Below are 24,807 nucleotides of genomic sequence, written 5' to 3'. Positions count from 1 at the left end.
TCTCTTTTGTCAGACACACATACATGGCAGCCAGACCCCTCCCCCAACAGATAGCTGTCAATCTCTTTTGTCAGACACATATACATGGTAGGCAGACTCCACCCCTAACAGATAGCTGTCAATCTTTTTTGGTCAGACACATATACACGGTAGGCAGACTCCACCCCTAACAGATAGCTGTCAATCTTTTTTTTGCCAGACACAGATACAGCTTTGCTACAGCAAAGCCCACAAAAATAAGTTGAACTCATCAACGTTCCTCTCCACGGAAATCTTTAGTAAAAGGCGAAAGATTTATGCGTGAATGAAGAGAAACCTGAGCTATACGGGGAGTAGGACCAGGCCTCCGAAACACTTCTGGAAGTCTAGAAGACTGGCCTAGGGTGAGGTGGCTTGCGCCGGCCTCGTGCACCTTGATTGCTAAACAGGCAGAGCTGAAGCTATAGGTGTAGGATTTGTTTACATTTAGCAATGGGCTATAGTTTGTATTAAAACCTGTTATGCTCCCTCCTTTCTCACTAAGCACAGATGAAACATTTGCAAATTACATGTTTTTTTTTTTTTTTTTTTTTTTTTTTTTTTAAGTACCATAAGGCACTTTGCTCTTTTTCTTCTGTGGGAGCTATAAAAGATGTCAGGCTGGAGGTGGGGTGCTCAAGTCACCTTACACTGAGCCAGATTACTAGTTCCCAATCACTTATAGAGACAGCCATTACCCACCCACTCAGTCAGTGTTTAAGCCATCCTAGAACTGTCTGTGGGGTTGGAGTGGCTTCCCTTACTTCTTTCTAGCCACTCCTATGGTTCTGGTCTTTGTGGTGGCCCCAAAGAAGGAGCCGATATGAACAATGACTAGCCAGAGATGTGGCTGCCCCTCCCCAAAGAAAAAAAAACCCCAGTCTTTTTCTTTCTTTCTTTCTTTCTTTCTTTCTTTGAACCTTTTCAGAAGGTGCACCGTTCCTGGAGGTACTGCAATACCAGGTCGATGCGTGGAGCGGACGGAGCAAGCCCCTCTTCCAGCTCCCTGCTCTAAAAATCCGTTTAATATAGAGTCCTCGAATGGAGGACGTATCAGATATTAAACTGATAAGAACAGATACTACACTTGATCTTAGCCAAAAGGCCGAGAAGCGATAACCTGTTCTTTCCTCTGGCCTGAAGAACACCCCACAGTAAAGCGGTGACTCCAGAATGGTAGCCAGACTCCACCCCCAACAGATACCTGTCAATCTCTTTTGTCAGACACACATACATGGCAGCCAGACTCCTCCCCCAACAGATAGCTGTCAATCTCTTTTGTCAGACACATATACATGTTAGGCAGACTCCACCCCTAACAGATAGCTGTCAATCTTTTTTTTGCCAGACACAGATACAGCTTTGCTACAGCAAAGCCCACAAAAATAAGTTGAACTCATCAACGTTCCTCTCCACGGAAATCTTTAGTAAAAGGCGAAAGATTTATGCGTGAATGAAGAGAAACCTGAGCTATACGGGGAGTAGGACCAGGCCTCCGAAACACTTCTGGAAGTCTAGAAGACTGGCCTAGGGTGAGGTGGCTTGCGCCGGCCTCGTGCACCTTGATTGCTAAACAGGCAGAGCTGAAGCTATAGGTGTAGGATTTGTTTACATTTAGCAATGGGCTATAGTTTGTATTAAAACCTGTTATGCTCCCTCCTTTCTCACTAAGCACAGATGAAACATTTGCAAATTACATGTTTTTTTTTTTTTTTTTTTTTTTTTTTTAAGTACCATAAGGCACTTTGCTCTTTTTCTTCTGTGGGAGCTATAAAAGATGTCAGGCTGGAGGTGGGGTGCTCAAGTCACCTTACACTGAGCCAGATTACTAGTTCCCAATCACTTATAGAGACAGCCATTACCCACCCACTCAGTCAGTGTTTAAGCCATCCTAGAACTGTCTGTGGGGTTGGAGTGGCTTCCCTTACTTCTTTCTAGCCACTCCTATGGTTCTGGTCTTTGTGGTGGCCCCAAAGAAGGAGCCGATATGAACAATGACTAGCCAGAGATGTGGCTGCCCCTCCCCAAAGAAAAAAAAACCCCAGTCTTTTTCTTTCTTTCTTTCTTTCTTTCTTTCTTTGAACCTTTTCAGAAGGTGCACCGTTCCTGGAGGTACTGCAATACCAGGTCGATGCGTGGAGCGGACGGAGCAAGCCCCTCTTCCAGCTCCCTGCTCTAAAAATCCGTTTAATATAGAGTCCTCGAATGGAGGACGTATCAGATATTAAACTGATAAGAACAGATACTACACTTGATCTTAGCCAAAAGGCCGAGAAGCGATAACCTGTTCTTTCCTCTGGCCTGAAGAACACCCCACAGTAAAGCGGTGACTCCAGAATGGTAGCCAGACTCCACCCCCAACAGATACCTGTCAATCTCTTTTGTCAGACACACATACATGGCAGCCAGACTCCTCCCCCAACAGATAGCTGTCAATCTCTTTTGGTCAGACACATATACACGGTAGGCAGACTCCACCCCTAACAGATAGCTGTCAATCTTTTTTGGTCAGACACATATACACGGTAGGCAGACTCCACCCCTAACAGATAGCTGTCAATCTTTTTTTTGCCAGACACAGATACAGCTTTACTACAGCAAAGCCCACAAAAATAAGTTGAACTCATCAACGTTCCTCTCCACGGAAATCTTTAGTAAAAGGCGAAAGATTTATGCGTGAATGAAGAGAAACCTGAGCTATACGGGGAGTAGGACCAGGCCTCCGAAACACTTCTGGAAGTCTAGAAGACTGGCCTAGGGTGAGGTGGCTTGCGCCGGCCTCGTGCACCTTGATTGCTAAACAGGCAGAGCTGAAGCTATAGGTGTAGGATTTGTTTACATTTAGCAATGGGCTATAGTTTGTATTAAAACCTGTTATGCTCCCTCCTTTCTCACTAAGCACAGATGAAACATTTGCAAATTACAATTTTTTATTTTTTTTTTATTTTTTTTTTTAAGTTTGCTCTTTTTCTTCTGTGGGAGCTATAAAAGATGTCAGGCTGGAGGTGGGGTGCTCAAGTCACCTTACACTGAGCCAGATTACTAGTTCCCAATCACTTATAGAGACAGCCATTACCCACCCACTCAGTCAGTGTTTAAGCCATCCTAGAACTGTCTGTGGGGTTGGAGTGGCTTCCCTTACTTCTTTCTAGCCACTCCTATGGTTCTGGTCTTTGTGGTGGCCCCAAAGAAGGAGCCGATATGAACAATGACTAGCCAGAGATGTGGCTGCCCCTCCCCAAAGAAAAAAAAACCCCAGTCTTTTTCTTTCTTTCTTTCTTTCTTTCTTTCTTTGAACCTTTTCAGAAGGTGCACCGTTCCTGGAGGTACTGCAATACCAGGTCGATGCGTGGAGCGGACGGAGCAAGCCCCTCTTCCAGCTCCCTGCTCTAAAAATCCGTTTAATATAGAGTCCTCGAATGGAGGACGTATCAGATATTAAACTGATAAGAACAGACACTACACTTGATCTTAGCCAAAAGGCCGAGAAGCGATAACCTGTTCTTTCCTCTGGCCTGAAGAACACCCCACAGTAAAGCGGTGACTCCAGAATGGTAGCCAGACTCCACCCCCAACAGATACCTGTCAATCTCTTTTGTCAGACACACATACATGGCAGCCAGACCCCTCCCCCAACAGATAGCTGTCAATCTCTTTTGTCAGACACATATACATGGTAGGCAGACTCCACCCCTAACAGATAGCTGTCAATCTTTTTTGGTCAGACACATATACACGGTAGGCAGACTCCACCCCTAACAGATAGCTGTCAATCTTTTTTTTGCCAGACACAGATACAGCTTTGCTACAGCAAAGCCCACAAAAATAAGTTGAACTCATCAACGTTCCTCTCCACGGAAATCTTTAGTAAAAGGCGAAAGATTTATGCGTGAATGAAGAGAAACCTGAGCTATACGGGGAGTAGGACCAGGCCTCCGAAACACTTCTGGAAGTCTAGAAGACTGGCCTAGGGTGAGGTGGCTTGCGCCGGCCTCGTGCACCTTGATTGCTAAACAGGCAGAGCTGAAGCTATAGGTGTAGGATTTGTTTACATTTAGCAATGGGCTATAGTTTGTATTAAAACCTGTTATGCTCCCTCCTTTCTCACTAAGCACAGATGAAACATTTGCAAATTACAATTTTTTTTTTTTTTTTTATTTTTTTTTTTAAGTTTGCTCTTTTTCTTCTGTGGGAGCTATAAAAGATGTCAGGCTGGAGGTGGGGTGCTCAAGTCACCTTACACTGAGCCAGATTACTAGTTCCCAATCACTTATAGAGACAGCCATTACCCACCCACTCAGTCAGTGTTTAAGCCATCCTAGAACTGTCTGTGGGGTTGGAGTGGCTTCCCTTACTTCTTTCTAGCCACTCCTATGGTTCTGGTCTTTGTGGTGGCCCCAAAGAAGGAGCCGATATGAACAATGACTAGCCAGAGATGTGGCTGCCCCTCCCCAAAGAAAAAAAAACCCCAGTCTTTTTCTTTCTTTCTTTCTTTCTTTCTTTCTTTGAACCTTTTCAGAAGGTGCACCGTTCCTGGAGGTACTGCAATACCAGGTCGATGCGTGGAGCGGACGGAGCAAGCCCCTCTTCCAGCTCCCTGCTCTAAAAATCCGTTTAATATAGAGTCCTCGAATGGAGGACGTATCAGATATTAAACTGATAAGAACAGACACTACACTTGATCTTAGCCAAAAGGCCGAGAAGCGATAACCTGTTCTTTCCTCTGGCCTGAAGAACACCCCACAGTAAAGCGGTGACTCCAGAATGGTAGCCAGACTCCACCCCCAACAGATACCTGTCAATCTCTTTTGTCAGACACACATACATGGCAGCCAGACCCCTCCCCCAACAGATAGCTGTCAATCTCTTTTGTCAGACACATATACATGGTAGGCAGACTCCACCCCTAACAGATAGCTGTCAATCTTTTTTGGTCAGACACATATACACGGTAGGCAGACTCCACCCCTAACAGATAGCTGTCAATCTTTTTTTTGCCAGACACAGATACAGCTTTGCTACAGCAAAGCCCACAAAAATAAGTTGAACTCATCAACGTTCCTCTCCACGGAAATCTTTAGTAAAAGGCGAAAGATTTATGCGTGAATGAAGAGAAACCTGAGCTATACGGGGAGTAGGACCAGGCCTCCGAAACACTTCTGGAAGTCTAGAAGACTGGCCTAGGGTGAGGTGGCTTGCGCCGGCCTCGTGCACCTTGATTGCTAAACAGGCAGAGCTGAAGCTATAGGTGTAGGATTTGTTTACATTTAGCAATGGGCTATAGTTTGTATTAAAACCTGTTATGCTCCCTCCTTTCTCACTAAGCACAGATGAAACATTTGCAAATTACATGTTTTTTTTTTTTTTTTTTTTTTTTTTTTAAGTACCATAAGGCACTTTGCTCTTTTTCTTCTGTGGGAGCTATAAAAGATGTCAGGCTGGAGGTGGGGTGCTCAAGTCACCTTACACTGAGCCAGATTACTAGTTCCCAATCACTTATAGAGACAGCCATTACCCACCCACTCAGTCAGTGTTTAAGCCATCCTAGAACTGTCTGTGGGGTTGGAGTGGCTTCCCTTACTTCTTTCTAGCCACTCCTATGGTTCTGGTCTTTGTGGTGGCCCCAAAGAAGGAGCCGATATGAACAATGACTAGCCAGAGATGTGGCTGCCCCTCCCCAAAGAAAAAAAAACCCCAGTCTTTTTCTTTCTTTCTTTCTTTCTTTCTTTCTTTGAACCTTTTCAGAAGGTGCACCGTTCCTGGAGGTACTGCAATACCAGGTCGATGCGTGGAGCGGACGGAGCAAGCCCCTCTTCCAGCTCCCTGCTCTAAAAATCCGTTTAATATAGAGTCCTCGAATGGAGGACGTATCAGATATTAAACTGATAAGAACAGATACTACACTTGATCTTAGCCAAAAGGCCGAGAAGCGATAACCTGTTCTTTCCTCTGGCCTGAAGAACACCCCACAGTAAAGCGGTGACTCCAGAATGGTAGCCAGACTCCACCCCCAACAGATACCTGTCAATCTCTTTTGTCAGACACACATACATGGCAGCCAGACTCCTCCCCCAACAGATAGCTGTCAATCTCTTTTGGTCAGACACATATACACGGTAGGCAGACTCCACCCCTAACAGATAGCTGTCAATCTTTTTTGGTCAGACACATATACAGCTTTGCTACAGCAAAGCCCACAAAAATAAGTTGAACTCATCAACGTTCCTCTCCACGGAAATCTTTAGTAAAAGGCGAAAGATTTATGCGTGAATGAAGAGAAACCTGAGCTATACGGGGAGTAGGACCAGGCCTCCGAAACACTTCTGGAAGTCTAGAAGACTGGCCTAGGGTGAGGTGGCTTGCGCCGGCCTCGTGCACCTTGATTGCTAAACAGGCAGAGCTGAAGCTATAGGTGTAGGATTTGTTTACATTTAGCAATGGGCTATAGTTTGTATTAAAACCTGTTATGCTCCCTCCTTTCTCACTAAGCACAGATGAAACATTTGCAAATTACAATTTTTTTTTTTTTTTTTATTTTTTTTTTTAAGTTTGCTCTTTTTCTTCTGTGGGAGCTATAAAAGATGTCAGGCTGGAGGTGGGGTGCTCAAGTCACCTTACACTGAGCCAGATTACTAGTTCCCAATCACTTATAGAGACAGCCATTACCCACCCACTCAGTCAGTGTTTAAGCCATCCTAGAACTGTCTGTGGGGTTGGAGTGGCTTCCCTTACTTCTTTCTAGCCACTCCTATGGTTCTGGTCTTTGTGGTGGCCCCAAAGAAGGAGCCGATATGAACAATGACTAGCCAGAGATGTGGCTGCCCCTCCCCAAAGAAAAAAAAACCCCAGTCTTTTTCTTTCTTTCTTTCTTTCTTTCTTTCTTTGAACCTTTTCAGAAGGTGCACCGTTCCTGGAGGTACTGCAATACCAGGTCGATGCGTGGAGCGGACGGAGCAAGCCCCTCTTCCAGCTCCCTGCTCTAAAAATCCGTTTAATATAGAGTCCTCGAATGGAGGACGTATCAGATATTAAACTGATAAGAACAGACACTACACTTGATCTTAGCCAAAAGGCCGAGAAGCGATAACCTGTTCTTTCCTCTGGCCTGAAGAACACCCCACAGTAAAGCGGTGACTCCAGAATGGTAGCCAGACTCCACCCCCAACAGATACCTGTCAATCTCTTTTGTCAGACACACATACATGGCAGCCAGACCCCTCCCCCAACAGATAGCTGTCAATCTCTTTTGTCAGACACATATACATGGTAGGCAGACTCCACCCCTAACAGATAGCTGTCAATCTTTTTTGGTCAGACACATATACACGGTAGGCAGACTCCACCCCTAACAGATAGCTGTCAATCTTTTTTTTGCCAGACACAGATACAGCTTTGCTACAGCAAAGCCCACAAAAATAAGTTGAACTCATCAACGTTCCTCTCCACGGAAATCTTTAGTAAAAGGCGAAAGATTTATGCGTGAATGAAGAGAAACCTGAGCTATACGGGGAGTAGGACCAGGCCTCCGAAACACTTCTGGAAGTCTAGAAGACTGGCCTAGGGTGAGGTGGCTTGCGCCGGCCTCGTGCACCTTGATTGCTAAACAGGCAGAGCTGAAGCTATAGGTGTAGGATTTGTTTACATTTAGCAATGGGCTATAGTTTGTATTAAAACCTGTTATGCTCCCTCCTTTCTCACTAAGCACAGATGAAACATTTGCAAATTACATGTTTTTTTTTTTTTTTTTTTTTTTTTTTTTTTAAGTACCATAAGGCACTTTGCTCTTTTTCTTCTGTGGGAGCTATAAAAGGTGTCAGGCTGGAGGTGGGGTGCTCAAGTCACCTTACACTGAGCCAGATTACTAGTTCCCAATCACTTATAGAGACAGCCATTACCCACCCACTCAGTCAGTGTTTAAGCCATCCTAGAACTGTCTGTGGGGTTGGAGTGGCTTCCCTTACTTCTTTCTAGCCACTCCTATGGTTCTGGTCTTTGTGGTGGCCCCAAAGAAGGAGCCGATATGAACAATGACTAGCCAGAGATGTGGCTGCCCCTCCCCAAAGAAAAAAAAACCCCAGTCTTTTTCTTTCTTTCTTTCTTTCTTTCTTTCTTTGAACCTTTTCAGAAGGTGCACCGTTCCTGGAGGTACTGCAATACCAGGTCGATGCGTGGAGCGGACGGAGCAAGCCCCTCTTCCAGCTCCCTGCTCTAAAAATCCGTTTAATATAGAGTCCTCGAATGGAGGACGTATCAGATATTAAACTGATAAGAACAGATACTACACTTGATCTTAGCCAAAAGGCCGAGAAGCGATAACCTGTTCTTTCCTCTGGCCTGAAGAACACCCCACAGTAAAGCGGTGACTCCAGAATGGTAGCCAGACTCCACCCCCAACAGATACCTGTCAATCTCTTTTGTCAGACACACATACATGGCAGCCAGACTCCTCCCCCAACAGATAGCTGTCAATCTCTTTTGTCAGACACATATACATGTTAGGCAGACTCCACCCCTAACAGATAGCTGTCAATCTTTTTTTTGCCAGACACAGATACAGCTTTGCTACAGCAAAGCCCACAAAAATAAGTTGAACTCATCAACGTTCCTCTCCACGGAAATCTTTAGTAAAAGGCGAAAGATTTATGCGTGAATGAAGAGAAACCTGAGCTATACGGGGAGTAGGACCAGGCCTCCGAAACACTTCTGGAAGTCTAGAAGACTGGCCTAGGGTGAGGTGGCTTGCGCCGGCCTCGTGCACCTTGATTGCTAAACAGGCAGAGCTGAAGCTATAGGTGTAGGATTTGTTTACATTTAGCAATGGGCTATAGTTTGTATTAAAACCTGTTATGCTCCCTCCTTTCTCACTAAGCACAGATGAAACATTTGCAAATTACATGTTTTTTTTTTTTTTTTTTTTTTTTTTTTAAGTACCATAAGGCACTTTGCTCTTTTTCTTCTGTGGGAGCTATAAAAGATGTCAGGCTGGAGGTGGGGTGCTCAAGTCACCTTACACTGAGCCAGATTACTAGTTCCCAATCACTTATAGAGACAGCCATTACCCACCCACTCAGTCAGTGTTTAAGCCATCCTAGAACTGTCTGTGGGGTTGGAGTGGCTTCCCTTACTTCTTTCTAGCCACTCCTATGGTTCTGGTCTTTGTGGTGGCCCCAAAGAAGGAGCCGATATGAACAATGACTAGCCAGAGATGTGGCTGCCCCTCCCCAAAGAAAAAAAAACCCCAGTCTTTTTCTTTCTTTCTTTCTTTCTTTCTTTCTTTCTTTGAACCTTTTCAGAAGGTGCACCGTTCCTGGAGGTACTGCAATACCAGGTCGATGCGTGGAGCGGACGGAGCAAGCCCCTCTTCCAGCTCCCTGCTCTAAAAATCCGTTTAATATAGAGTCCTCGAATGGAGGACGTATCAGATATTAAACTGATAAGAACAGATACTACACTTGATCTTAGCCAAAAGGCCGAGAAGCGATAACCTGTTCTTTCCTCTGGCCTGAAGAACACCCCACAGTAAAGCGGTGACTCCAGAATGGTAGCCAGACTCCACCCCCAACAGATACCTGTCAATCTCTTTTGTCAGACACACATACATGGCAGCCAGACTCCTCCCCCAACAGATAGCTGTCAATCTCTTTTGGTCAGACACATATACACGGTAGGCAGACTCCACCCCTAACAGATAGCTGTCAATCTTTTTTGGTCAGACACATATACACGGTAGGCAGACTCCACCCCTAACAGATAGCTGTCAATCTTTTTTTTGCCAGACACAGATACAGCTTTACTACAGCAAAGCCCACAAAAATAAGTTGAACTCATCAACGTTCCTCTCCACGGAAATCTTTAGTAAAAGGCGAAAGATTTATGCGTGAATGAAGAGAAACCTGAGCTATACGGGGAGTAGGACCAGGCCTCCGAAACACTTCTGGAAGTCTAGAAGACTGGCCTAGGGTGAGGTGGCTTGCGCCGGCCTCGTGCACCTTGATTGCTAAACAGGCAGAGCTGAAGCTATAGGTGTAGGATTTGTTTACATTTAGCAATGGGCTATAGTTTGTATTAAAACCTGTTATGCTCCCTCCTTTCTCACTAAGCACAGATGAAACATTTGCAAATTACAATTTTTTTTTTTTTTTTTATTTTTTTTTTTAAGTTTGCTCTTTTTCTTCTGTGGGAGCTATAAAAGATGTCAGGCTGGAGGTGGGGTGCTCAAGTCACCTTACACTGAGCCAGATTACTAGTTCCCAATCACTTATAGAGACAGCCATTACCCACCCACTCAGTCAGTGTTTAAGCCATCCTAGAACTGTCTGTGGGGTTGGAGTGGCTTCCCTTACTTCTTTCTAGCCACTCCTATGGTTCTGGTCTTTGTGGTGGCCCCAAAGAAGGAGCCGATATGAACAATGACTAGCCAGAGATGTGGCTGCCCCTCCCCAAAGAAAAAAAAACCCCAGTCTTTTTCTTTCTTTCTTTCTTTCTTTCTTTCTTTGAACCTTTTCAGAAGGTGCACCGTTCCTGGAGGTACTGCAATACCAGGTCGATGCGTGGAGCGGACGGAGCAAGCCCCTCTTCCAGCTCCCTGCTCTAAAAATCCGTTTAATATAGAGTCCTCGAATGGAGGACGTATCAGATATTAAACTGATAAGAACAGACACTACACTTGATCTTAGCCAAAAGGCCGAGAAGCGATAACCTGTTCTTTCCTCTGGCCTGAAGAACACCCCACAGTAAAGCGGTGACTCCAGAATGGTAGCCAGACTCCACCCCCAACAGATACCTGTCAATCTCTTTTGTCAGACACACATACATGGCAGCCAGACCCCTCCCCCAACAGATAGCTGTCAATCTCTTTTGTCAGACACATATACATGGTAGGCAGACTCCACCCCTAACAGATAGCTGTCAATCTTTTTTGGTCAGACACATATACACGGTAGGCAGACTCCACCCCTAACAGATAGCTGTCAATCTTTTTTTTGCCAGACACAGATACAGCTTTGCTACAGCAAAGCCCACAAAAATAAGTTGAACTCATCAACGTTCCTCTCCACGGAAATCTTTAGTAAAAGGCGAAAGATTTATGCGTGAATGAAGAGAAACCTGAGCTATACGGGGAGTAGGACCAGGCCTCCGAAACACTTCTGGAAGTCTAGAAGACTGGCCTAGGGTGAGGTGGCTTGCGCCGGCCTCGTGCACCTTGATTGCTAAACAGGCAGAGCTGAAGCTATAGGTGTAGGATTTGTTTACATTTAGCAATGGGCTATAGTTTGTATTAAAACCTGTTATGCTCCCTCCTTTCTCACTAAGCACAGATGAAACATTTGCAAATTACATGTTTTTTTTTTTTTTTTTTTTTTTTTTTTAAGTACCATAAGGCACTTTGCTCTTTTTCTTCTGTGGGAGCTATAAAAGATGTCAGGCTGGAGGTGGGGTGCTCAAGTCACCTTACACTGAGCCAGATTACTAGTTCCCAATCACTTATAGAGACAGCCATTACCCACCCACTCAGTCAGTGTTTAAGCCATCCTAGAACTGTCTGTGGGGTTGGAGTGGCTTCCCTTACTTCTTTCTAGCCACTCCTATGGTTCTGGTCTTTGTGGTGGCCCCAAAGAAGGAGCCGATATGAACAATGACTAGCCAGAGATGTGGCTGCCCCTCCCCAAAGAAAAAAAAACCCCAGTCTTTTTCTTTCTTTCTTTCTTTCTTTCTTTCTTTGAACCTTTTCAGAAGGTGCACCGTTCCTGGAGGTACTGCAATACCAGGTCGATGCGTGGAGCGGACGGAGCAAGCCCCTCTTCCAGCTCCCTGCTCTAAAAATCCGTTTAATATAGAGTCCTCGAATGGAGGACGTATCAGATATTAAACTGATAAGAACAGATACTACACTTGATCTTAGCCAAAAGGCCGAGAAGCGATAACCTGTTCTTTCCTCTGGCCTGAAGAACACCCCACAGTAAAGCGGTGACTCCAGAATGGTAGCCAGACTCCACCCCCAACAGATACCTGTCAATCTCTTTTGTCAGACACACATACATGGCAGCCAGACTCCTCCCCCAACAGATAGCTGTCAATCTCTTTTGTCAGACACATATACATGTTAGGCAGACTCCACCCCTAACAGATAGCTGTCAATCTTTTTTGGTCAGACACATATACACGGTAGGCAGACTCCACCCCTAACAGATAGCTGTCAATCTTTTTTTTGCCAGACACAGATACAGCTTTGCTACAGCAAAGCCCACAAAAATAAGTTGAACTCATCAACGTTCCTCTCCACGGAAATCTTTAGTAAAAGGCGAAAGATTTATGCGTGAATGAAGAGAAACCTGAGCTATACGGGGAGTAGGACCAGGCCTCCGAAACACTTCTGGAAGTCTAGAAGACTGGCCTAGGGTGAGGTGGCTTGCGCCGGCCTCGTGCACCTTGATTGCTAAACAGGCAGAGCTGAAGCTATAGGTGTAGGATTTGTTTACATTTAGCAATGGGCTATAGTTTGTATTAAAACCTGTTATGCTCCCTCCTTTCTCACTAAGCACAGATGAAACATTTGCAAATTACATGTTTTTTTTTTTTTTTTTTTTTTTTTTTTTTTAAGTACCATAAGGCACTTTGCTCTTTTTCTTCTGTGGGAGCTATAAAAGATGTCAGGCTGGAGGTGGGGTGCTCAAGTCACCTTACACTGAGCCAGATTACTAGTTCCCAATCACTTATAGAGACAGCCATTACCCACCCACTCAGTCAGTGTTTAAGCCATCCTAGAACTGTCTGTGGGGTTGGAGTGGCTTCCCTTACTTCTTTCTAGCCACTCCTATGGTTCTGGTCTTTGTGGTGGCCCCAAAGAAGGAGCCGATATGAACAATGACTAGCCAGAGATGTGGCTGCCCCTCCCCAAAGAAAAAAAAACCCCAGTCTTTTTCTTTCTTTCTTTCTTTCTTTCTTTCTTTGAACCTTTTCAGAAGGTGCACCGTTCCTGGAGGTACTGCAATACCAGGTCGATGCGTGGAGCGGACGGAGCAAGCCCCTCTTCCAGCTCCCTGCTCTAAAAATCCGTTTAATATAGAGTCCTCGAATGGAGGACGTATCAGATATTAAACTGATAAGAACAGATACTACACTTGATCTTAGCCAAAAGGCCGAGAAGCGATAACCTGTTCTTTCCTCTGGCCTGAAGAACACCCCACAGTAAAGCGGTGACTCCAGAATGGTAGCCAGACTCCACCCCCAACAGATACCTGTCAATCTCTTTTGTCAGACACACATACATGGCAGCCAGACTCCTCCCCCAACAGATAGCTGTCAATCTCTTTTGTCAGACACATATACATGTTAGGCAGACTCCACCCCTAACAGATAGCTGTCAATCTTTTTTTTGCCAGACACAGATACAGCTTTGCTACAGCAAAGCCCACAAAAATAAGTTGAACTCATCAACGTTCCTCTCCACGGAAATCTTTAGTAAAAGGCGAAAGATTTATGCGTGAATGAAGAGAAACCTGAGCTATACGGGGAGTAGGACCAGGCCTCCGAAACACTTCTGGAAGTCTAGAAGACTGGCCTAGGGTGAGGTGGCTTGCGCCGGCCTCGTGCACCTTGATTGCTAAACAGGCAGAGCTGAAGCTATAGGTGTAGGATTTGTTTACATTTAGCAATGGGCTATAGTTTGTATTAAAACCTGTTATGCTCCCTCCTTTCTCACTAAGCACAGATGAAACATTTGCAAATTACATGTTTTTTTTTTTTTTTTTTTTTTTTTTTTAAGTACCATAAGGCACTTTGCTCTTTTTCTTCTGTGGGAGCTATAAAAGATGTCAGGCTGGAGGTGGGGTGCTCAAGTCACCTTACACTGAGCCAGATTACTAGTTCCCAATCACTTATAGAGACAGCCATTACCCACCCACTCAGTCAGTGTTTAAGCCATCCTAGAACTGTCTGTGGGGTTGGAGTGGCTTCCCTTACTTCTTTCTAGCCACTCCTATGGTTCTGGTCTTTGTGGTGGCCCCAAAGAAGGAGCCGATATGAACAATGACTAGCCAGAGATGTGGCTGCCCCTCCCCAAAGAAAAAAAAACCCCAGTCTTTTTCTTTCTTTCTTTCTTTCTTTCTTTCTTTCTTTGAACCTTTTCAGAAGGTGCACCGTTCCTGGAGGTACTGCAATACCAGGTCGATGCGTGGAGCGGACGGAGCAAGCCCCTCTTCCAGCTCCCTGCTCTAAAAATCCGTTTAATATAGAGTCCTCGAATGGAGGACGTATCAGATATTAAACTGATAAGAACAGATACTACACTTGATCTTAGCCAAAAGGCCGAGAAGCGATAACCTGTTCTTTCCTCTGGCCTGAAGAACACCCCACAGTAAAGCGGTGACTCCAGAATGGTAGCCAGACTCCACCCCCAACAGATACCTGTCAATCTCTTTTGTCAGACACACATACATGGCAGCCAGACTCCTCCCCCAACAGATAGCTGTCAATCTCTTTTGGTCAGACACATATACACGGTAGGCAGACTCCACCCCTAACAGATAGCTGTCAATCTTTTTTGGTCAGACACATATACACGGTAGGCAGACTCCACCCCTAACAGATAGCTGTCAATCTTTTTTTTGCCAGACACAGATACAGCTTTACTACAGCAAAGCCCACAAAAATAAGTTGAACTCATCAACGTTCCTCTCCACGGAAATCTTTAGTAAAAGGCGAAAGATTTATGCGTGAATGAAGAGAAACCTGAGCTATACGGGGAGTAGGACCAGGCCTCCGAAACACTTCTGGAAGTCTAGAAGACTGGCCTAGGGTGAGGTGGCTTGCGCCGGCCTCGTGCACCTTGATTGCTAAACAGGCAGAGCTGAAGCTATAGGTGTAGGATTTGTTTACATTTAGCAATGGGCTATAGTTTGTATTAAAACCTGTTATGCTCCCTCCTTTCTCACTAAGCACAGATGAAACATTTGCAAATTACAATTTTTTTTTTTTTTTTTATTTTTTTTTTTAAGTTTGCTCTTTTTCTTCTGTGGGAGCTATAAAAGATGTCAGGCTGGAGGTGGGGTGCTCAAGTCACCTTACACTGAGCCAGATTACTAGTTCCCAATCACTTATAGAGACAGCCATTACCCACCCACTCAGTCAGTGTTTAAGCCATCCTAGAACTGTCTGTGGGGTTGGAGTGGCTTCCCTTACTTCTTTCTAGCCACTCCTATGGTTCTGGTCTTTGTGGTGGCCCCAAAGAAGGAGCCGATATGAACAATGACTAGCCAGAGATGTGGCTGCCCCTCCCCAAAGAAAAAAAAACCCCAGTCTTTTTCTTTCTTTCTTTCTTTCTTTCTTTCTTTGAACCTTTTCAGAAGGTGCACCGTTCCTGGAGGTACTGCAATACCAGGTCGATGCGTGGAGCGGACGGAGCAAGCCCCTCTTCCAGCTCCCTGCTCTAAAAATCCGTTTAATATAGAGTCCTCGAATGGAGGACGTATCAGATATTAAACTGATAAGAACAGACACTACACTTGATCTTAGCCAAAAGGCCGAGAAGCGATAACCTGTTCTTTCCTCTGGCCTGAAGAACACCCCACAGTAAAGCGGTGACTCCAGAATGGTAGCCAGACTCCACCCCCAACAGATACCTGTCAATCTCTTTTGTCAGACACACATACATGGCAGCCAGACCCCTCCCCCAACAGATAGCTGTCAATCTCTTTTGTCAGACACATATACATGGTAGGCAGACTCCACCCCTAACAGATAGCTGTCAATCTTTTTTGGTCAGACACATATACACGGTAGGCAGACTCCACCCCTAACAGATAGCTGTCAATCTTTTTTTTGCCAGACACAGATACAGCTTTGCTACAGCAAAGCCCACAAAAATAAGTTGAACTCATCAACGTTCCTCTCCACGGAAATCTTTAGTAAAAGGCGAAAGATTTATGCGTGAATGAAGAGAAACCTGAGCTATACGGGGAGTAGGACCAGGCCTCCGAAACACTTCTGGAAGTCTAGAAGACTGGCCTAGGGTGAGGTGGCTTGCGCCGGCCTCGTGCACCTTGATTGCTAAACAGGCAGAGCTGAAGCTATAGGTGTAGGATTTGTTTACATTTAGCAATGGGCTATAGTTTGTATTAAAACCTGTTATGCTCCCTCCTTTCTCACTAAGCACAGATGAAACATTTGCAAATTACATGTTTTTTTTTTTTTTTTTTTTTTTTTTTTAAGTACCATAAGGCACTTTGCTCTTTTTCTTCTGTGGGAGCTATAAAAGATGTCAGGCTGGAGGTGGGGTGCTCAAGTCACCTTACACTGAGCCAGATTACTAGTTCCCAATCACTTATAGAGACAGCCATTACCCACCCACTCAGTCAGTGTTTAAGCCATCCTAGAACTGTCTGTGGGGTTGGAGTGGCTTCCCTTACTTCTTTCTAGCCACTCCTATGGTTCTGGTCTTTGTGGTGGCCCCAAAGAAGGAGCCGATATGAACAATGACTAGCCAGAGATGTGGCTGCCCCTCCCCAAAGAAAAAAAAACCCCAGTCTTTTTCTTTCTTTCTTTCTTTCTTTCTTTCTTTCTTTGAACCTTTTCAGAAGGTGCACCGTTCCTGGAGGTACTGCAATACCAGGTCGATGCGTGGAGCGGACGGAGCAAGCCCCTCTTCCAGCTCCCTGCTCTAAAAATCCGTTTAATATAGAGTCCTCGAATGGAGGACGTATCAGATATTAAACTGATAAGAACAGATACTACACTTGATCTTAGCCAAAAGGCCGAGAAGCGATAACCTGTTCTTTCCTCTGGCCTGAAGAACACCCCACAGTAAAGCGGTGACTCCAGAATGGTAGCCAGACTCCACCCCCAACAGATACCTGTCAATCTCTTTTGTCAGACACACATACATGGCAGCCAGACCCCTCCCCCAACAGATAGCTGTCAATCTCTTTTGTCAGACACATATACATGGTAGGCAGACTCCACCCCTAACAGATAGCTGTCAATCTTTTTTGGTCAGACACATATACACGGTAGGCAGACTCCACCCCTAACAGATAGCTGTCAATCTTTTTTTTGCCAGACACAGATACAGCTTTGCTACAGCAAAGCCCACAAAAATAAGTTGAACTCATCAACGTTCCTCTCCACGGAAATCTTTAGTAAAAGGCGAAAGATTTATGCGTGAATGAAGAGAAACCTGAGCTATACGGGGAGTAGGACCAGGCCTCCGAAACACTTCTGGAAGTCTAGAAGACTGGCCTAGGGTGAGGTGGCTTGCGCCGGCCTCGTGCACCTTGATTGCTAAACAGGCAGAGCTGAAGCTATAGGTGTAGGATTTGTTTACATTTAGCAATGGGCTATAGTTTGTATTAAAACCTGTTATGCTCCCTCCTTTCTCACTAAGCACAGATGAAACATTTGCAAATTACATGTTTTTTTTTTTTTTTTTTTTTTTTTTTTAAGTACCATAAGGCACTTTGCTCTTTTTCTTCTGTGGGAGCTATAAAAGATGTCAGGCTGGAGGTGGGGTGCTCAAGTCACCTTACACTGAGCCAGATTACTAGTTCCCAATCACTTATAGAGACAGCCATTACCCACCCACTCAGTCAGTGTTTAAGCCATCCTAGAACTGTCTGTGGGGTTGGAGTGGCTTCCCTTACTTCTTTCTAGCCACTCCTATGGTTCTGGTCTTTGTGGTGGCCCCAAAGAAGGAGCCGATATGAACAATGACTAGCCAGAGATGTGGCTGCCCCTCCCCAAAGAAAAAAAAACCCCAGTCTTTTTCTTTCTTTCTTTCTTTCTTTCTTTCTTTGAACCTTTTCAGAAGGTGCACCGTTCCTGGAGGTACTGCAATACCAGGTCGATGCGTGGAGCGGACGGAGCAAGCCCCTCTTCCAGCTCCCTGCTCTAAAAATCCGTTTAATATAGAGTCCTCGAATGGAGGACGTATCAGATATTAAACTGATAAGAACAGATACTACACTTGATCTTAGCCAAAAGGCCGAGAAGCGATAACCTGTTCTTTCCTCTGGCCTGAAGAACACCCCACAGTAAAGCGGTGACTCCAGAATGGTAGCCAGACTCCACCCCCAACAGATACCTGTCAATCTCTTTTGTCAGACACACATACATGGCAGCCAGACTCCTCCCCCAACAGATAGCTGTCAATCTCTTTTGTCAGACACATATACATGTTAGGCAGACTCCACCCCTAACAGATAGCTGTCAATCTTTTTTGGTCAGACACATATACACGGTAGGCAGACTCCACCCCTAACAGATAGCTGTCAATCTTTTTTTTGCCAGACACAGATACAGCTTTGCTACAGCAAAGCCCACAAAAATAAGTTGAACTCATCAACGTTCCTCTCCACGGAAATCTTTAGTAAAAGGCGAAAGATTTATGCGTGAATGAAGAGAAACCTGAGCTATACGGGGAGTAGGACCAGGCCTCCGAAACACTTCTGGAAGTCTAGAAGACTGGCCTAGGGTGAGGTGGCTTGCGCCGGCCTCGTGCACCTTGATTGCTAAACAGGCAGAGCTGAAGCTATAGGTGTAGGATTTGTTTACATTTAGCAATGGGCTATAGTTTGTATTAAAACCTGTTATGCTCCCTCCTTTCTCACTAAGCACAGATGAAACATTTGCAAATTACATGTTTTTTTTTTTTTTTTTTTTTTTTTTTTAAGTACCATAAGGCACTTTGCTCTTTTTCTTCTGTGGGAGCTATAAAAGATGTCAGGCTGGAGGTGGGGTGCTCAAGTCACCTTACACTGAGCCAGATTACTAGTTCCCAATCACTTATAGAGACAGCCATTACCCACCCACTCAGTCAGTGTTTAAGCCATCCTAGAACTGTCTGTGGGGTTGGAGTGGCTTCCCTTACTTCTTTCTAGCCACTCCTATGGTTCTGGTCTTTGTGGTGGCCCCAAAGAAGGAGCCGATATGAACAATGACTAGCCAGAGATGTGGCTGCCCCTCCCCAAAGAAAAAAAAACCCCAGTCTTTTTCTTTCTTTCTTTCTTTCTTTCTTTCTTTGAACCTTTTCAGAAGGTGCACCGTTCCTGGAGGTACTGCAATACCAGGTCGATGCGTGGAGCGGACGGAGCAAGCCCCTCTTCCAGCTCCCTGCTCTAAAAATCCGTTTAATATAGAGTCCTCGAATGGAGGACGTATCAGATATTAAACTGATAAGAACAGATACTACACTTGATCTTAGCCAAAAGGCCGAGAAGCGATAACCTGTTCTTTCCTCTGGCCTGAAGAACACCCCACAGTAAAGCGGTGACTCCAGAATGGTAGCCAGACTCCACCCCCAACAGATACCTGTCAATCTCTTTTGTCAGACACACATACATGGCAGCCAGACTCCTCCCCCAACAGATAGCTGTCAATCTCTTTTGTCAGACACATATACATGTTAGGCAGACTCCACCCCTAACAGATAGCTGTCAATCTTTTTTGGTCAGACACATATACACGGTAGGCAGACTCCACCCCTAACAGATAGCTGTCAATCTTTTTTTTGCCAGACACAGATACAGCTTTGCTACAGCAAAGCCCACAAAAATAAGTTGAACTCATCAACGTTCCTCTCCACGGAAATCTTTAGTAAAAGGCGAAAGATTTATGCGTGAATGAAGAGAAACCTGAGCTATACGGGGAGTAGGACCAGGCCTCCGAAACACTTCTGGAAGTCTAGAAGACTGGCCTAGGGTGAGGTGGCTTGCGCCGGCCTCGTGCACCTTGATTGCTAAACAGGCAGAGCTGAAGCTATAGGTGTAGGATTTGTTTACATTTAGCAATGGGCTATAGTTTGTATTAAAACCTGTTATGCTCCCTCCTTTCTCACTAAGCACAGATGAAACATTTGCAAATTACAATTTTTTTTTTTTTTTTTTTTTTTTTTTTAAGTTTGCTCTTTTTCTTCTGTGGGAGCTATAAAAGATGTCAGGCTGGAGGTGGGGTGCTCAAGTCACCTTACACTGAGCCAGATTACTAGTTCCCAATCACTTATAGAGACAGCCATTACCCACCCACTCAGTCAGTGTTTAAGCCATCCTAGAACTGTCTGTGGGGTTGGAGTGGCTTCCCTTACTTCTTTCTAGCCACTCCTATGGTTCTGGTCTTTGTGGTGGCCCCAAAGAAGGAGCCGATATGAACAATGACTAGCCAGAGATGTGGCTGCCCCTCCCCAAAGAAAAAAAAACCCCAGTCTTTTTCTTTCTTTCTTTCTTTCTTTCTTTCTTTGAACCTTTTCAGAAGGTGCACCGTTCCTGGAGGTACTGCAATACCAGGTCGATGCGTGGAGCGGACGGAGCAAGCCCCTCTTCCAGCTCCCTGCTCTAAAAATCCGTTTAATATAGAGTCCTCGAATGGAGGACGTATCAGATATTAAACTGATAAGAACAGATACTACACTTGATCTTAGCCAAAAGGCCGAGAAGCGATAACCTGTTCTTTCCTCTGGCCTGAAGAACACCCCACAGTAAAGCGGTGACTCCAGAATGGTAGCCAGACTCCACCCCCAACAGATACCTGTCAATCTCTTTTGTCAGACACACATACATGGCAGCCAGACTCCTCCCCCAACAGATAGCTGTCAATCTCTTTTGTCAGACACATATACATGTTAGGCAGACTCCACCCCTAACAGATAGCTGTCAATCTTTTTTGGTCAGACACATATACACGGTAGGCAGACTCCACCCCTAACAGATAGCTGTCAATCTTTTTTTTGCCAGACACAGATACAGCTTTGCTACAGCAAAGCCCACAAAAATAAGTTGAACTCATCAACGTTCCTCTCCACGGAAATCTTTAGTAAAAGGCGAAAGATTTATGCGTGAATGAAGAGAAACCTGAGCTATACGGGGAGTAGGACCAGGCCTCCGAAACACTTCTGGAAGTCTAGAAGACTGGCCTAGGGTGAGGTGGCTTGCGCCGGCCTCGTGCACCTTGATTGCTAAACAGGCAGAGCTGAAGCTATAGGTGTAGGATTTGTTTACATTTAGCAATGGGCTATAGTTTGTATTAAAACCTGTTATGCTCCCTCCTTTCTCACTAAGCACAGATGAAACATTTGCAAATTACATGTTTTTTTTTTTTTTTTTTTTTTTTTTTTTAAGTACCATAAGGCACTTTGCTCTTTTTCTTCTGTGGGAGCTATAAAAGATGTCAGGCTGGAGGTGGGGTGCTCAAGTCACCTTACACTGAGCCAGATTACTAGTTCCCAATCACTTATAGAGACAGCCATTACCCACCCACTCAGTCAGTGTTTAAGCCATCCTAGAACTGTCTGTGGGGTTGGAGTGGCTTCCCTTACTTCTTTCTAGCCACTCCTATGGTTCTGGTCTTTGTGGTGGCCCCAAAGAAGGAGCCGATATGAACAATGACTAGCCAGAGATGTGGCTGCCCCTCCCCAAAGAAAAAAAAACCCCAGTCTTTTTCTTTCTTTCTTTCTTTCTTTCTTTCTTTGAACCTTTTCAGAAGGTGCACCGTTCCTGGAGGTACTGCAATACCAGGTCGATGCGTGGAGCGGACGGAGCAAGCCCCTCTTCCAGCTCCCTGCTCTAAAAATCCGTTTAATATAGAGTCCTCGAATGGAGGACGTATCAGATATTAAACTGATAAGAACAGATACTACACTTGATCTTAGCCAAAAGGCCGAGAAGCGATAACCTGTTCTTTCCTCTGGCCTGAAGAACACCCCACAGTAAAGCGGTGACTCCAGAATGGTAGCCAGACTCCACCCCCAACAGATACCTGTCAATCTCTTTTGTCAGACACACATACATGGCAGCCAGACTCCTCCCCCAACAGATAGCTGTCAATCTCTTTTGTCAGACACATATACATGTTAGGCAGACTCCACCCCTAACAGATAGCTGTCAATCTTTTTTGGTCAGACACATATACACGGTAGGCAGACTCCACCCCTAACAGATAGCTGTCAATCCTTTTTTTGCCAGACACAGATACAGCTTTGCTACAGCAAAGCCCACAAAAATAAGTTGAACTCATCAACGTTCCTCTCCACGGAAATCTTTAGTAAAAGGCGAAAGATTTATGCGTGAATGAAGAGAAACCTGAGCTATACGGGGAGTAGGACCAGGCCTCCGAAACACTTCTGGAAGTCTAGAAGACTGGCCTAGGGTGAGGTGGCTTGCGCCGGCCTCGTGCACCTTGATTGCTAAACAGGCAGAGCTGAAGCTATAGGTGTAGGATTTGTTTACATTTAGCAATGGGCTATAGTTTGTATTAAAACCTGTTATGCTCCCTCCTTTCTCACTAAGCACAGATGAAACATTTGCAAATTACAATTTTTTTTTTTTTTTTTATTTTTTTTTTTAAGTTTGCTCTTTTTCTTCTGTGGGAGCTATAAAAGATGTCAGGCTGGAGGTGGGGTGCTCAAGTCACCTTACACTGAGCCAGATTACTAGTTCCCAATCACTTATAGAGACAGCCATTACCCACCCACTCAGTCAGTGTTTAAGCCATCCTAGAACTGTCTGTGGGGTTGGAGTGGCTTCCCTTACTTCTTTCTAGCCACTCCTATGGTTCTGGTCTTTGTGGTGGCCCCAAAGAAGGAGCCGATATGAACAATGACTAGCCAGAGATGTGGCTGCCCCTCCCCAAAGAAAAAAAAAACCCCAGTCTTTTTCTTTCTTTCTTTCTTTCTTTCTTTCTTTGAACCTTTTCAGAAGGTGCACCGTTCCTGGAGGTACTGCAATACCAGGTCGATGCGTGGAGCGGACGGAGCAAGCCCCTCTTCCAGCTCCCTGCTCTAAAAATCCGTTTAATATAGAGTCCTCGAATGGAGGACGTATCAGATATTAAACTGATAAGAACAGACACTACACTTGATCTTAGCCAAAAGGCCGAGAAGCGATAACCTGTTCTTTCCTCTGGCCTGAAGAACACCCCACAGTAAAGCGGTGACTCCAGAATGGTAGCCAGACTCCACCCCCAACAGATACCTGTCAATCTCTTTTGTCAGACACACATACATGGCAGCCAGACCCCTCCCCCAACAGATAGCTGTCAATCTCTTTTGTCAGACACATATACATGGTAGGCAGACTCCACCCCTAACAGATAGCTGTCAATCTTTTTTGGTCAGACACATATACACGGTAGGCAGACTCCACCCCTAACAGATAGCTGTCAATCTTTTTTTTGCCAGACACAGATACAGCTTTGCTACAGCAAAGCCCACAAAAATAAGTTGAACTCATCAACGTTCCTCTCCACGGAAATCTTAGTAAAAGGCGAAAGATTTATGCGTGAATGAAGAGAAACCTGAGCTATACGGGGAGTAGGACCAGGCCTCCGAAACACTTCTGGAAGTCTAGAAGACTGGCCTAGGGTGAGGTGGCTTGCGCCGGCCTCGTGCACCTTGATTGCTAAACAGGCAGAGCTGAAGCTATAGGTGTAGGATTTGTTTACATTTAGCAATGGGCTATAGTTTGTATTAAAACCTGTTATGCTCCCTCCTTTCTCACTAAGCACAGATGAAACATTTGCAAATTACATGTTTTTTTTTTTTTTTTTTTTTTTTTTTAAGTACCATAAGGCACTTTGCTCTTTTTCTTCTGTGGGAGCTATAAAAGATGTCAGGCTGGAGGTGGGGTGCTCAAGTCACCTTACACTGAGCCAGATTACTAGTTCCCAATCACTTATAGAGACAGCCATTACCCACCCACTCAGTCAGTGTTTAAGCCATCCTAGAACTGTCTGTGGGGTTGGAGTGGCTTCCCTTACTTCTTTCTAGCCACTCCCTATGGTTCTGGTCTTTGTGGTGGCCCCAAAGAAGGAGCCGATATGAACAATGACTAGCCAGAGATGTGGCTGCCCCTCCCCAAAGAAAAAAAAAACCCCAGTCTTTTTCTTTCTTTCTTTCTTTCTTTCTTTCTTTGAACCTTTTCAGAAGGTGCACCGTTCCTGGAGGTACTGCAATACCAGGTCGATGCGTGGAGCGGACGGAGCAAGCCCCTCTTCCAGCTCCCTGCTCTAAAAAATCCGTTTAATATAGAGTCCTCGAATGGAGGACGTATCAGATATTAAACTGATAAGAACAGATACTACACTTGATCTTAGCCAAAAGGCCGAGAAGCGATAACCTGTTCTTTCCTCTGGCCTGAAGAACACCCCACAGTAAAGCGGTGACTCCAGAATGGTAGCCAGACTCCACCCCCAACAGATACCTGTCAATCTCTTTTGTCAGACACACATACATGGCAGCCAGACTCCTCCCCCCAACAGATAGCTGTCAATCTCTTTTGGTCAGACACATATACACGGTAGGCAGACTCCACCCCTAACAGATAGCTGTCAATCTTTTTTGGTCAGACACATATACACGGTAGGCAGACTCCACCCCTAACAGATAGCTGTCAATCTTTTTTTTTGCCAGACACAGATACAGCTTTACTACAGCAAAGCCCACAAAAATAAGTTGAACTCATCAACGTTCCTCTCCACGGAAATCTTTAGTAAAAGGCGAAAGATTTATGCGTGAATGAAGAGAAACCTGAGCTATACGGGGAGTAGGACCAGGCCTCCGAAACACTTCTGGAAGTCTAGAAGACTGGCCTAGGGTGAGGTGGCTTGCGCCGGCCTCGTGCACCTTGATTGCTAAACAGGCAGAGCTGAAGCTATAGGTGTAGGATTTGTTTACATTTAGCAATGGGCTATAGTTTGTATTAAAACCTGTTATGCTCCCTCCTTTCTCACTAAGCACAGATGAAACATTTGCAAATTACAATTTTTTTTTTTTTTTTTTTTTTTTTTTTTTAAGTTTGCTCTTTTTCT

General features: G+C 44.9%; 41 non-coding genes across 41 annotated transcripts; all 41 read right to left on the bottom strand.

The window, feature by feature from the left end:
• Positions 1 to 209: 209 nt before the first annotated feature.
• LOC128321433 (U5 spliceosomal RNA) lies at positions 210 to 324 on the bottom strand. Its single transcript, XR_008305029.1, has one exon. It is a non-coding gene; the product is annotated as a U5 spliceosomal RNA (small nuclear RNA).
• A 620-nt stretch (positions 325 to 944) lies between these two features.
• Positions 945 to 1,135, bottom strand: LOC128321523 (U2 spliceosomal RNA). Its single transcript, XR_008305118.1, has one exon. It is a non-coding gene; the product is annotated as a U2 spliceosomal RNA (small nuclear RNA).
• Positions 1,136 to 1,376: 241 nt separating this feature from the next.
• Positions 1,377 to 1,491, bottom strand: LOC128321432 (U5 spliceosomal RNA). Its single transcript, XR_008305028.1, has one exon. It is a non-coding gene; the product is annotated as a U5 spliceosomal RNA (small nuclear RNA).
• Positions 1,492 to 2,108: 617 nt separating this feature from the next.
• LOC128321511 (U2 spliceosomal RNA) lies at positions 2,109 to 2,299 on the bottom strand. Its single transcript, XR_008305106.1, has one exon. It is a non-coding gene; the product is annotated as a U2 spliceosomal RNA (small nuclear RNA).
• Positions 2,300 to 2,603: 304 nt separating this feature from the next.
• Positions 2,604 to 2,718, bottom strand: LOC128321578 (U5 spliceosomal RNA). Its single transcript, XR_008305172.1, has one exon. It is a non-coding gene; the product is annotated as a U5 spliceosomal RNA (small nuclear RNA).
• A 604-nt stretch (positions 2,719 to 3,322) lies between these two features.
• On the bottom strand, positions 3,323 to 3,513 carry LOC128321375 (U2 spliceosomal RNA). The gene has a single exon (XR_008304975.1). It is a non-coding gene; the product is annotated as a U2 spliceosomal RNA (small nuclear RNA).
• A 303-nt stretch (positions 3,514 to 3,816) lies between these two features.
• On the bottom strand, positions 3,817 to 3,931 carry LOC128321431 (U5 spliceosomal RNA). The gene has a single exon (XR_008305026.1). It is a non-coding gene; the product is annotated as a U5 spliceosomal RNA (small nuclear RNA).
• A 604-nt stretch (positions 3,932 to 4,535) lies between these two features.
• LOC128321374 (U2 spliceosomal RNA) lies at positions 4,536 to 4,726 on the bottom strand. The gene has a single exon (XR_008304974.1). It is a non-coding gene; the product is annotated as a U2 spliceosomal RNA (small nuclear RNA).
• A 303-nt stretch (positions 4,727 to 5,029) lies between these two features.
• LOC128321430 (U5 spliceosomal RNA) lies at positions 5,030 to 5,144 on the bottom strand. Its single transcript, XR_008305025.1, has one exon. It is a non-coding gene; the product is annotated as a U5 spliceosomal RNA (small nuclear RNA).
• A 617-nt stretch (positions 5,145 to 5,761) lies between these two features.
• LOC128321499 (U2 spliceosomal RNA) lies at positions 5,762 to 5,952 on the bottom strand. The gene has a single exon (XR_008305094.1). It is a non-coding gene; the product is annotated as a U2 spliceosomal RNA (small nuclear RNA).
• A 241-nt stretch (positions 5,953 to 6,193) lies between these two features.
• On the bottom strand, positions 6,194 to 6,308 carry LOC128321429 (U5 spliceosomal RNA). Its single transcript, XR_008305024.1, has one exon. It is a non-coding gene; the product is annotated as a U5 spliceosomal RNA (small nuclear RNA).
• Positions 6,309 to 6,912: 604 nt separating this feature from the next.
• On the bottom strand, positions 6,913 to 7,103 carry LOC128321372 (U2 spliceosomal RNA). Its single transcript, XR_008304973.1, has one exon. It is a non-coding gene; the product is annotated as a U2 spliceosomal RNA (small nuclear RNA).
• Positions 7,104 to 7,406: 303 nt separating this feature from the next.
• Positions 7,407 to 7,521, bottom strand: LOC128321428 (U5 spliceosomal RNA). Its single transcript, XR_008305023.1, has one exon. It is a non-coding gene; the product is annotated as a U5 spliceosomal RNA (small nuclear RNA).
• Positions 7,522 to 8,141: 620 nt separating this feature from the next.
• Positions 8,142 to 8,332, bottom strand: LOC128321485 (U2 spliceosomal RNA). Its single transcript, XR_008305080.1, has one exon. It is a non-coding gene; the product is annotated as a U2 spliceosomal RNA (small nuclear RNA).
• Positions 8,333 to 8,573: 241 nt separating this feature from the next.
• Positions 8,574 to 8,688, bottom strand: LOC128321427 (U5 spliceosomal RNA). Its single transcript, XR_008305022.1, has one exon. It is a non-coding gene; the product is annotated as a U5 spliceosomal RNA (small nuclear RNA).
• A 621-nt stretch (positions 8,689 to 9,309) lies between these two features.
• On the bottom strand, positions 9,310 to 9,500 carry LOC128321473 (U2 spliceosomal RNA). The gene has a single exon (XR_008305068.1). It is a non-coding gene; the product is annotated as a U2 spliceosomal RNA (small nuclear RNA).
• A 304-nt stretch (positions 9,501 to 9,804) lies between these two features.
• On the bottom strand, positions 9,805 to 9,919 carry LOC128321576 (U5 spliceosomal RNA). The gene has a single exon (XR_008305171.1). It is a non-coding gene; the product is annotated as a U5 spliceosomal RNA (small nuclear RNA).
• Positions 9,920 to 10,523: 604 nt separating this feature from the next.
• LOC128321371 (U2 spliceosomal RNA) lies at positions 10,524 to 10,714 on the bottom strand. The gene has a single exon (XR_008304972.1). It is a non-coding gene; the product is annotated as a U2 spliceosomal RNA (small nuclear RNA).
• A 303-nt stretch (positions 10,715 to 11,017) lies between these two features.
• LOC128321424 (U5 spliceosomal RNA) lies at positions 11,018 to 11,132 on the bottom strand. The gene has a single exon (XR_008305020.1). It is a non-coding gene; the product is annotated as a U5 spliceosomal RNA (small nuclear RNA).
• Positions 11,133 to 11,749: 617 nt separating this feature from the next.
• Positions 11,750 to 11,940, bottom strand: LOC128321462 (U2 spliceosomal RNA). The gene has a single exon (XR_008305057.1). It is a non-coding gene; the product is annotated as a U2 spliceosomal RNA (small nuclear RNA).
• Positions 11,941 to 12,243: 303 nt separating this feature from the next.
• LOC128321423 (U5 spliceosomal RNA) lies at positions 12,244 to 12,358 on the bottom strand. Its single transcript, XR_008305019.1, has one exon. It is a non-coding gene; the product is annotated as a U5 spliceosomal RNA (small nuclear RNA).
• A 620-nt stretch (positions 12,359 to 12,978) lies between these two features.
• LOC128321450 (U2 spliceosomal RNA) lies at positions 12,979 to 13,169 on the bottom strand. Its single transcript, XR_008305045.1, has one exon. It is a non-coding gene; the product is annotated as a U2 spliceosomal RNA (small nuclear RNA).
• Positions 13,170 to 13,410: 241 nt separating this feature from the next.
• LOC128321422 (U5 spliceosomal RNA) lies at positions 13,411 to 13,525 on the bottom strand. The gene has a single exon (XR_008305018.1). It is a non-coding gene; the product is annotated as a U5 spliceosomal RNA (small nuclear RNA).
• Positions 13,526 to 14,146: 621 nt separating this feature from the next.
• On the bottom strand, positions 14,147 to 14,337 carry LOC128321438 (U2 spliceosomal RNA). The gene has a single exon (XR_008305033.1). It is a non-coding gene; the product is annotated as a U2 spliceosomal RNA (small nuclear RNA).
• Positions 14,338 to 14,641: 304 nt separating this feature from the next.
• LOC128321575 (U5 spliceosomal RNA) lies at positions 14,642 to 14,756 on the bottom strand. The gene has a single exon (XR_008305170.1). It is a non-coding gene; the product is annotated as a U5 spliceosomal RNA (small nuclear RNA).
• A 604-nt stretch (positions 14,757 to 15,360) lies between these two features.
• On the bottom strand, positions 15,361 to 15,551 carry LOC128321370 (U2 spliceosomal RNA). The gene has a single exon (XR_008304971.1). It is a non-coding gene; the product is annotated as a U2 spliceosomal RNA (small nuclear RNA).
• A 303-nt stretch (positions 15,552 to 15,854) lies between these two features.
• Positions 15,855 to 15,969, bottom strand: LOC128321421 (U5 spliceosomal RNA). Its single transcript, XR_008305017.1, has one exon. It is a non-coding gene; the product is annotated as a U5 spliceosomal RNA (small nuclear RNA).
• Positions 15,970 to 16,590: 621 nt separating this feature from the next.
• On the bottom strand, positions 16,591 to 16,781 carry LOC128321425 (U2 spliceosomal RNA). The gene has a single exon (XR_008305021.1). It is a non-coding gene; the product is annotated as a U2 spliceosomal RNA (small nuclear RNA).
• Positions 16,782 to 17,084: 303 nt separating this feature from the next.
• On the bottom strand, positions 17,085 to 17,199 carry LOC128321420 (U5 spliceosomal RNA). Its single transcript, XR_008305015.1, has one exon. It is a non-coding gene; the product is annotated as a U5 spliceosomal RNA (small nuclear RNA).
• A 617-nt stretch (positions 17,200 to 17,816) lies between these two features.
• LOC128321413 (U2 spliceosomal RNA) lies at positions 17,817 to 18,007 on the bottom strand. Its single transcript, XR_008305009.1, has one exon. It is a non-coding gene; the product is annotated as a U2 spliceosomal RNA (small nuclear RNA).
• A 303-nt stretch (positions 18,008 to 18,310) lies between these two features.
• On the bottom strand, positions 18,311 to 18,425 carry LOC128321419 (U5 spliceosomal RNA). Its single transcript, XR_008305014.1, has one exon. It is a non-coding gene; the product is annotated as a U5 spliceosomal RNA (small nuclear RNA).
• Positions 18,426 to 19,042: 617 nt separating this feature from the next.
• On the bottom strand, positions 19,043 to 19,233 carry LOC128321401 (U2 spliceosomal RNA). Its single transcript, XR_008304997.1, has one exon. It is a non-coding gene; the product is annotated as a U2 spliceosomal RNA (small nuclear RNA).
• A 303-nt stretch (positions 19,234 to 19,536) lies between these two features.
• Positions 19,537 to 19,651, bottom strand: LOC128321418 (U5 spliceosomal RNA). Its single transcript, XR_008305013.1, has one exon. It is a non-coding gene; the product is annotated as a U5 spliceosomal RNA (small nuclear RNA).
• A 603-nt stretch (positions 19,652 to 20,254) lies between these two features.
• LOC128321396 (U2 spliceosomal RNA) lies at positions 20,255 to 20,445 on the bottom strand. Its single transcript, XR_008304993.1, has one exon. It is a non-coding gene; the product is annotated as a U2 spliceosomal RNA (small nuclear RNA).
• A 303-nt stretch (positions 20,446 to 20,748) lies between these two features.
• LOC128321417 (U5 spliceosomal RNA) lies at positions 20,749 to 20,863 on the bottom strand. The gene has a single exon (XR_008305012.1). It is a non-coding gene; the product is annotated as a U5 spliceosomal RNA (small nuclear RNA).
• A 618-nt stretch (positions 20,864 to 21,481) lies between these two features.
• LOC128321389 (U2 spliceosomal RNA) lies at positions 21,482 to 21,672 on the bottom strand. The gene has a single exon (XR_008304989.1). It is a non-coding gene; the product is annotated as a U2 spliceosomal RNA (small nuclear RNA).
• Positions 21,673 to 21,975: 303 nt separating this feature from the next.
• LOC128321416 (U5 spliceosomal RNA) lies at positions 21,976 to 22,090 on the bottom strand. The gene has a single exon (XR_008305011.1). It is a non-coding gene; the product is annotated as a U5 spliceosomal RNA (small nuclear RNA).
• A 605-nt stretch (positions 22,091 to 22,695) lies between these two features.
• LOC128321369 (U2 spliceosomal RNA) lies at positions 22,696 to 22,886 on the bottom strand. The gene has a single exon (XR_008304970.1). It is a non-coding gene; the product is annotated as a U2 spliceosomal RNA (small nuclear RNA).
• A 303-nt stretch (positions 22,887 to 23,189) lies between these two features.
• On the bottom strand, positions 23,190 to 23,303 carry LOC128321595 (U5 spliceosomal RNA). The gene has a single exon (XR_008305190.1). It is a non-coding gene; the product is annotated as a U5 spliceosomal RNA (small nuclear RNA).
• A 618-nt stretch (positions 23,304 to 23,921) lies between these two features.
• Positions 23,922 to 24,113, bottom strand: LOC128321368 (U2 spliceosomal RNA). The gene has a single exon (XR_008304969.1). It is a non-coding gene; the product is annotated as a U2 spliceosomal RNA (small nuclear RNA).
• A 306-nt stretch (positions 24,114 to 24,419) lies between these two features.
• Positions 24,420 to 24,534, bottom strand: LOC128321574 (U5 spliceosomal RNA). The gene has a single exon (XR_008305169.1). It is a non-coding gene; the product is annotated as a U5 spliceosomal RNA (small nuclear RNA).
• Between the last annotated feature and the right edge of the window lie 273 nt (positions 24,535 to 24,807).

This window comes from Pangasianodon hypophthalmus, chromosome 18, assembly GCF_027358585.1.
Source record: "Pangasianodon hypophthalmus isolate fPanHyp1 chromosome 18, fPanHyp1.pri, whole genome shotgun sequence".
Classification (NCBI taxonomy): Eukaryota; Metazoa; Chordata; class Actinopteri; order Siluriformes; family Pangasiidae; genus Pangasianodon; species Pangasianodon hypophthalmus.
This window is presented reverse-complemented; position numbering and strand designations above follow the sequence as displayed.